The following is a 7,507-nucleotide window of genomic DNA, read 5'->3' on the forward strand; positions in this document are numbered from 1 at the left end:
AGTTTTCTTATACTAATAGATTAAGAGCTAACTTTTGTTGGCAAATGCTGATACTATGATGTGCATAAACAGTTATTTTCCTTGGACACAAAATTCTTGGGGCTAAGGCTGACTTTGAAATTGCAATTAATAAAAAAAAAGAAATTGCAAATTTCCTGCCTCAACCTCCTAAGTTGAGTTACTGAGATTACATAATAAATTAAGTTTTTAATTTATTTTTATTAAGATTATATAAATGCAAACATTGTGTGTGTGTTTGTATAATTTACAGCATACATGTAGTTTTGAGATGTATATTTATACACATATATACATACATGTAATCCTCTGAAATAATTCCTTCAGATACAATCTCTTTTCCGGTAGCAGAACTTGAGCCAATAGTTCCACTGGAAAATTTTTTGACCCCCTACTCTATCCCTGACCACATGTCTTTTGAAAAATCTTTGTGAAATGTGGATTTTTGTGTTCACGCAAGTTTGACCACTGAGAAGTCAAGGACATTTCTTGTCTGGTCTGTAGTTTGATGGGGAGTTGGAACTTGGTGATCAATGATGGAGATGAGTGTCTTCAAAGACTTTGTGCTTTCTTTTCTCAGGTCTGTATTGGTAACAGAGGACTGTAAAGTGTATTTACTCTCTTGAAAAAGAATGAGGTTGCTGACTGACAACATGATGAAAGGAAAATTTACAGCATTGAAGGTAGAACAGAACTTTGAAGGTGTTACTTCATGGAAGCCTGAAGATACATTGAACATTCAACAGTAAGGTGTGTGTGAGTGTGTGTGTGTGTGTGTGTGTGTGTGTGTGTGTGTGTGTATCTGAGTCTGAGAGAGAGAAACAGACCAACATTTCACTATACCCAAACATTAAGACATGAGACTTAAATACTGTGGGTTTGAATTATGCATTTAGCAAAATCAGATTAAAACAGCCACAAAAGTCTTCCATGGTGAAGATGAGCTTCTCAAAACTAACTTGTGCCATTCAGCAGACATCAGATGCATACCTCTTGTGCATTCAGCTTTGTTTACTTCAGTAGGAATGAAGAGAGTGCAGTTCAGCATTGGTGTGAGGGCACAGTTATAGACACCAAAAAGTGCAGAATATTTTGTATTCTGGGTTAACATTTGGTGGCAGACCACACACACACACACACACACACACACACACACACACACTCCCTTTCTGCCCATCCAGGCAACATGCTATCCCTGGTGAGCATACAGCTCACTCAAGCCTACATTCTTCTAAGTTGTCTTTTCCTGTCCTTTGCTGTCATGGAGTTCTCAATGATTTTTCTCTTGGGTCTGTCAGTTCTGGTCTCAGACTCTCCATCCACATTCTACCCTATCTTCTGTATTCCACTGTCACTTCTAGTCACTTTCATCTTTGGGGACCTTTTGTTTTGGATGATACTGGCCATAGTGTTTGGGCTGTGAGTTCAGGGGTCCCTAAGCTCTACCCTGAGCCCCACCACTTGGAAACTATACAAACTCATTTCTTTTCCTTGCTGTGTTTTAATCAGTCAGAGGAAATAGGTGATGATGGTACCTGCCTGGTGGAGGGTGATGAGTTGGTATCCTACAATGTGGGGATGCTCACTGTTTGTGGAAGCATGACAACATTGCTTTCTACTATAACTATGACAGCTAGCACCATTATTGTTTACTAAGAACCCAGCATTCAAGCATTGGCAGGAACAGGTCAGAAGCCTTGGGTTAATGAAGAGTTTGGCATGTGGAAGGTTCGAGTTATGTGGGCAATGACCACCTCTACAGAGGCTTATTGTGCACTGAAGTCTGGTAGGTAGTGTCCACTAGCATTCACAGGGACCCCACATGAGGGTGGAAGTGGCAAGCTGAAGGCCAGAGAAGAATGTAAACTCTTATTCACATGAAATATCTGCTGGCAGAAGGCCCTTGTCTTACCTCCCATATAGTGTAAGCCTTTTTTTTTTTTTTTTTCATTTGGTCACAAGAGAACATTTTTTAATTAATTTTTTTATCATTCAATGGGGGAAATACACAAAGATAAATAGCTTCAAAAGGTGTACTTCATGAGGATAATAGTGAAATCATAATGGGTATCAATAGCAAATACTGTTATTGCCTATCACAATGTAAGGACCTTTGAAACAAAAAACATTCAATCTTTTCAAAGTTTTTAAATTTTTTATGTATTGTTTTAGATGTAGATGGACACAATACTTTTATTTATGTGGTGCTGAGAATCAAACCCAGTGCCTCACACATGCTAAGCAAGCTCCTTATTACTGAGTCACAACCCAGTCCTGAAGCATTCACTTTTACTTGAAGGGGGTCCATTTTCTTCCTTACACCCAACCCCCATCTGCCTTGAAACTTTGATCAAAAAATCAGACCTAAAATTCAACAAGTCCTAGCACTGAGGCAGGTAGGAATGGTAGTTACATAGCACTACTACACTCTCCCAATGTCACAGCACTAGTTAGACTGTTTAAGATTGTTGAAACCTTCTGATTAAAACCCTTTCTTGACACTAATTAATCTAGAATTCACCTCCCTTCAGCTCCTATCCACTATCATCTCTGCCCTCTGAAGGAAGAATCAATGAATTTCTTTCTTCTATAAAACTTGGGAACTACTCATATCTGCAGGTGAAGAAAATATTGAAGTACATGTCAAGAGTCAACATAATCTATCATTAAATGTCAAGTGGAAATAGGGCCATGTCACCAATCCTATGGAACACAACATTTTCTTAAATTTACAGTGCACCAATCAGAACACTGCCTCTCCATTATGAAGGGGATAAAGGCAATTTTACCAGATGTTACACGAATTACACTGTCAGACACATGGGAAACTCAGTGTCACCATACATGCTCCTCAAAACTTTAAATGACACAAAGGCACTTCAGTACTCATTCTTGACAGAATACTGTAAATTACAAAATAACTCCAAAAATGCAATATCATCTGATGTCAGAAAATTGGTGCCAGTACAAAACCATAGGCATGACAGAAAGCAAATAACACCAGAAGTAATGCTATTATATACTCAAGAGTACACTAGATATTTGCCACATAATCAGTTAACTATAAAAAGAATTCAAAGTAATAAAAAAGAACAAAAAAAATTTAAAAGGGAAAGATACATTTTATATTTGATAATGTAGCTAAAATTAAAATAGTATTAACTTAAGAGTTCTTTATTTTGTACTAGAACAAAATTTTTCTTTTACTTTCAGCTTGTCACAAAAATAAGCATATATTGCTACCAAAGCTCCTAAAGAACCTATAAACTTCTAAGTTATACATGAAATAATTAATGAACATATTTTCTACTATTAATTACAGTAGTAATGAATTAATTTATTTCCTCTTCATTCTGTACCTAAAGTAATTTTATAATTTGTATTGATAGAATATACTGATATTTATCACCATACTATCTGAAGCAGCAGTATTCTGGCTTGACTTTCATTAATCATCTTCCACTGGAAATACATCTTCAGTGGTCAAGAATTTGTACCTTAAGGATAACATTACCAAATGCCGGCTAGGGAAAGAATCCTGCAGCAGGGAAGAGCAAGAAGAAAATTCACCATCTGGGCTACTGTCAGTGTCAAATGCAGTATTAAATTTAATGTTTTTTTGATTTTTTACACTTGTTTCATTTTATAGCAGAGACCACTGACTGAGTCAATACTTACATATTTATACTGTAATCGGTGCATTAAAATGAGAGGTTTCCAGGAGAAATTTTCTTCTTTAACATATAAATAAGACAAAACCCATACTCCTATATTTAATAACTGCTTTTCTTCCTTATAGATGAAATCTGGTCCTTTGTCACAATACATACATATTGGCAAGAAATGGTGCTGACTAAAAAATAAAACACACTTTGGGTGATAATGGCTTGGATAAAACATTTAGTGTGCCAAAAATAATTACATAATTCACAGTTATAAAGCTGGAAGAGACCTTGAAAGTTATCTTTTCTACCCATATCATAGATAAAGAAAAAATATTGATGTACAGGGAGCAGGAACTCCATAAAAGTCACCTGTTAAATGCTCATCAATGACATAGTCAGAACCATAGAGCTGGGTTCTCAATACTCCATGCCCTGGTCCTGTTTTCCAATTAATGAATTAGGCACAGTCCCAATATTTATAAGAATCCATGACATTGCTAGAGAGATTATGAAATGATATCATCATAAGTGCAAAATTATTGATACTTTATATATCAATTAGAGCAGCAAGAACTTTACTTCCTATAAAAATTTATCAATGTGCATATTTCTGAAATATGACTTTTTCTTCCCCTCATATACAATAGTTTTTAAAATTTTTTGTTACTAAGATAGACTTAAGTACATTCAAAGCGAGGATAGTCTTTCAAAAATGTCACAACTTTTAACCAATTTTGGGAGATAAACCCCAATAACTTGGTGTTTCATAATCTTTTAAAGGTATGAGTATCTTTAAAACATGAAGTAATTTTCCCAACCCAGTTTATCCCCTCTGCAAGTCTTTTTAAGTCTTAAGAAATTCATTAAAGTATTTGAATGCAATAATTACTTTCCCTCTGAGATTTAAATACTAGGCAACAAAAAAAATTTCTGAAGATTAACTGCCCAACAACTTGTAAAATAACTCAACTTGTAAGCCATTTGCTAAACAATATTAATTCCCACATTAAAAAATAAATAGGAGCTTGTGTTGTGACTTAGTGGTAGAGTGCTTGCCTAGCATGTGTGAGACCCTGGACTTGATCATCAGCACCATATAAAAATATAGGTATTTGTCCACCTACAACTAAAACAAAATATTTTTAAAGAATAAGTTATCTAATTAGTGTAGATAAGTAGTAAGTAATCTAATTAATTATTGTACATCTGAGTCTTTGAAAAGACATATTCACCCATCAAGTAAAACCTAATGTGAATTCTTTTTGGAGAGGCAAAATATAAGAATTTTATAGCTATTATTGAATGTTAATCCATAGGGTGGAAACACTTTTAAACCAAATCAGGAGGCAGAGTGATTTGGTTTTAATATATTTTCCCACTGGGCTCTCTGCACATCTGCAGTAGTAAAAGAAGGAGTCAACTGCCCAGCTTGCCCACACTGTCCTGGTGACACTTGGACTATGAATGTTTTGTCCCAAGTTTCCTCAGTAAGCAATTTAGTCCAGTGTAAATTGCCAGGAGTTGCCATGTTTATGCAAAATACACCAAAAACATATTGCTACAGAAAATATCATCCAGAAGCCACTGTCCCTCCCCACTATGCCTCTCCTCTGTGACATGGTGTGTTTAACTACAAGACTGCTCATTATCCCTTTATGCAGTAATTCTTCCCAACAGATGCATCAGAATGCTGTCAATGAGCCCAGGGCAACCTGTTCAGGCTGGGGTTGGCCTCAGTGTAGCCCAAGGGTCTTCTTTACCAACCTGGGGCACATTCTTACTGCACACCACAGGCACATAACAGGACAACACATATCGTATAAGGTCAATTAGGTCTCCTGTTCTCATTGACCTTAAAAATTCATGTTTAAATTTCTTGTTCAAAAACTACTTTCAATTAATTTGCATTGGCTATATTCCAATGGCCAAACCTAGTATTAGAAGGTTTCCCTGCCCAATGTAGAAGACTACTGCCATTACTGTGTATTGGTGTGGTTGTGTTATAGTTAAGGATTGGACCATCAAATCCATCTACCCTAAGAAAGCACTTTTCTGTCTAGCTTACTCACTCATTCTTTCTTATAAGTTTATATTAATTGTTAAAAAGGAAAAGGTTACATAATCTTCATTAAACTTATTGTTATCTGCTCCCACTCATCTCTAAGTCTATCAGACTGTCATTTGTTTGATCCCAAGCACTGACCACATTGTTATATTAAGATGTCTGAGGTTTTCTCACTAAACAAAATATGAGCTCCCCAAAGACAGAAAATTTGCCTCTGTACTGTCCTACAAGATCCTGAATGAATGAATTATACATCTGTAGGTCTGGGCAGATCTGTCAGATAAAGACAAGTTCTTTTTCTTTCAGCTTGGGTACTCCACTTTGAAAATGTTAGAATGCCCATCCTAAATGTCCTTGGAGAAGTTGGAGTCAGGTTCAAGGTGAGTTTCTAGTCACAGTCCTCTGTACTGTGCACTTTTTCCATTGTGACATATGTGTGCCCACTTTGCATTCTGTTTTTGCTTGGTCAATAGGCATGCATGGCTCTCTGTTGGAAAATTGGCAATGTGGAGCCTTCCTCCCAGAAGACAGAATCTGTGTTGGTTTGGGAATCTTCTTCATCTGTGAGACTTTCTCTTTTGCCTTGAGTAAGGGATGGAATTCTCCTTCCCAGTGGTTGTAAGAGAAAGTCCAGTGGGTTCCTTCACTAACTGTACCAGGTCTTTAGGTCTAGAAATTGTGGAAAAAAGATGAGATCCAGAGAAATTCAACCATGGAAGGCTTTATTGGAGATTTTGCCTGAGAGGAAAGAATAGAGCAGCATTTCTGACTGAGAGAGTGCCAGGCTGTCCTTGGATGAAGGGACCAGTTTTTATTTCTGTGTATTTGCTGTTTTTCTAGTGTCAGACTAGCTCAGACTATTCTCTGGGTCTGTTCTTAATCTTCCTTCAAGTTCCATTGTTCAGTGTAGTTTCTCTTGTGCTGGACTAATTCACATGCAGGGTAAGCAGCATGGAGTCAAGTCCCAGACTCTGAGAGTTGCATGAAAGCAGGCTTGTGGCAAGAAGCTTGCAAACATGTTTATTGTGAGAACAGTTATACATTTTACAGGTTTTTTGTCCAATCACAATGTGCCACAGGGGATCAGACCACCAGGTTCCTATAACGAGTTCCCTTGCTAACATTGAGTCAATTTGTGGCAGTTGTGTACTTTCCTAGGTGCCCAAAGAAGAATGGTCCTCCCCATAAGTTTTCCTTACACACTTGAGATGTTCACTGCTGCCAGCCAAGAAGTAGAAATTCTCCCAACATGTATTTGTTGCAGGACAGTGTTAGTCTCAGACTTTTATTGGTTTAGGGCATAGTTTCAAAAGGTGTTTCCTTTTTTATTTATTTATTTTTTAAAATTTTTTGACCTGTGCAAACATTACGACTTTGAGAATCAGTCAGTCATCTTGGAGCCTAGGCACTGCTAAATTCCTTCTGCTGGTGAAGAATTCTGTGCAGACATTTTATCCTGTCAAGAATGAATTGCTACAGTTTTATAAAAAAGTAGTTGAGTAGAAGAAAAGAAAGCATTTAAGTAACAAATGAAGGTGGAAACTTGCTTTCAGCCTGATGCAATGATGTCATGATAGATTATTTTATCTAGCTCATCCCTGGAGACTGTAAGATAAGGCATTCTGGTTTTCATAAATACTTGGCTTTGTTCTGTTATTGTTGTGTTATTTTATTAGAGATTGAACTTGGGGCATTGAACCATTGAGCAACATCCCAGTTCTTTTTAAGTCTCTTGCAAAATTACCCAGGCTGCCCTCAA

The 7,507-nt window shown here is 36.8% G+C and overlaps 1 long non-coding RNA gene across 1 annotated transcript; it reads left to right on the forward strand.

Annotated features, from left to right (window-relative positions):
• The first annotated feature begins 621 nt into the window (after positions 1 to 621).
• LOC124975254 (uncharacterized) lies at positions 622 to 7,507 on the forward strand. The gene is made up of 3 exons (XR_007106878.1): positions 622 to 768; positions 6,055 to 6,128; positions 6,222 to 7,507. It is a non-coding gene; the product is annotated as an uncharacterized LOC124975254 (long non-coding RNA).

This window comes from Sciurus carolinensis, unplaced genomic scaffold (assembly GCF_902686445.1).
Source record: "Sciurus carolinensis unplaced genomic scaffold, mSciCar1.2, whole genome shotgun sequence".
NCBI classification, from domain to species: domain Eukaryota; kingdom Metazoa; phylum Chordata; class Mammalia; order Rodentia; family Sciuridae; genus Sciurus; species Sciurus carolinensis.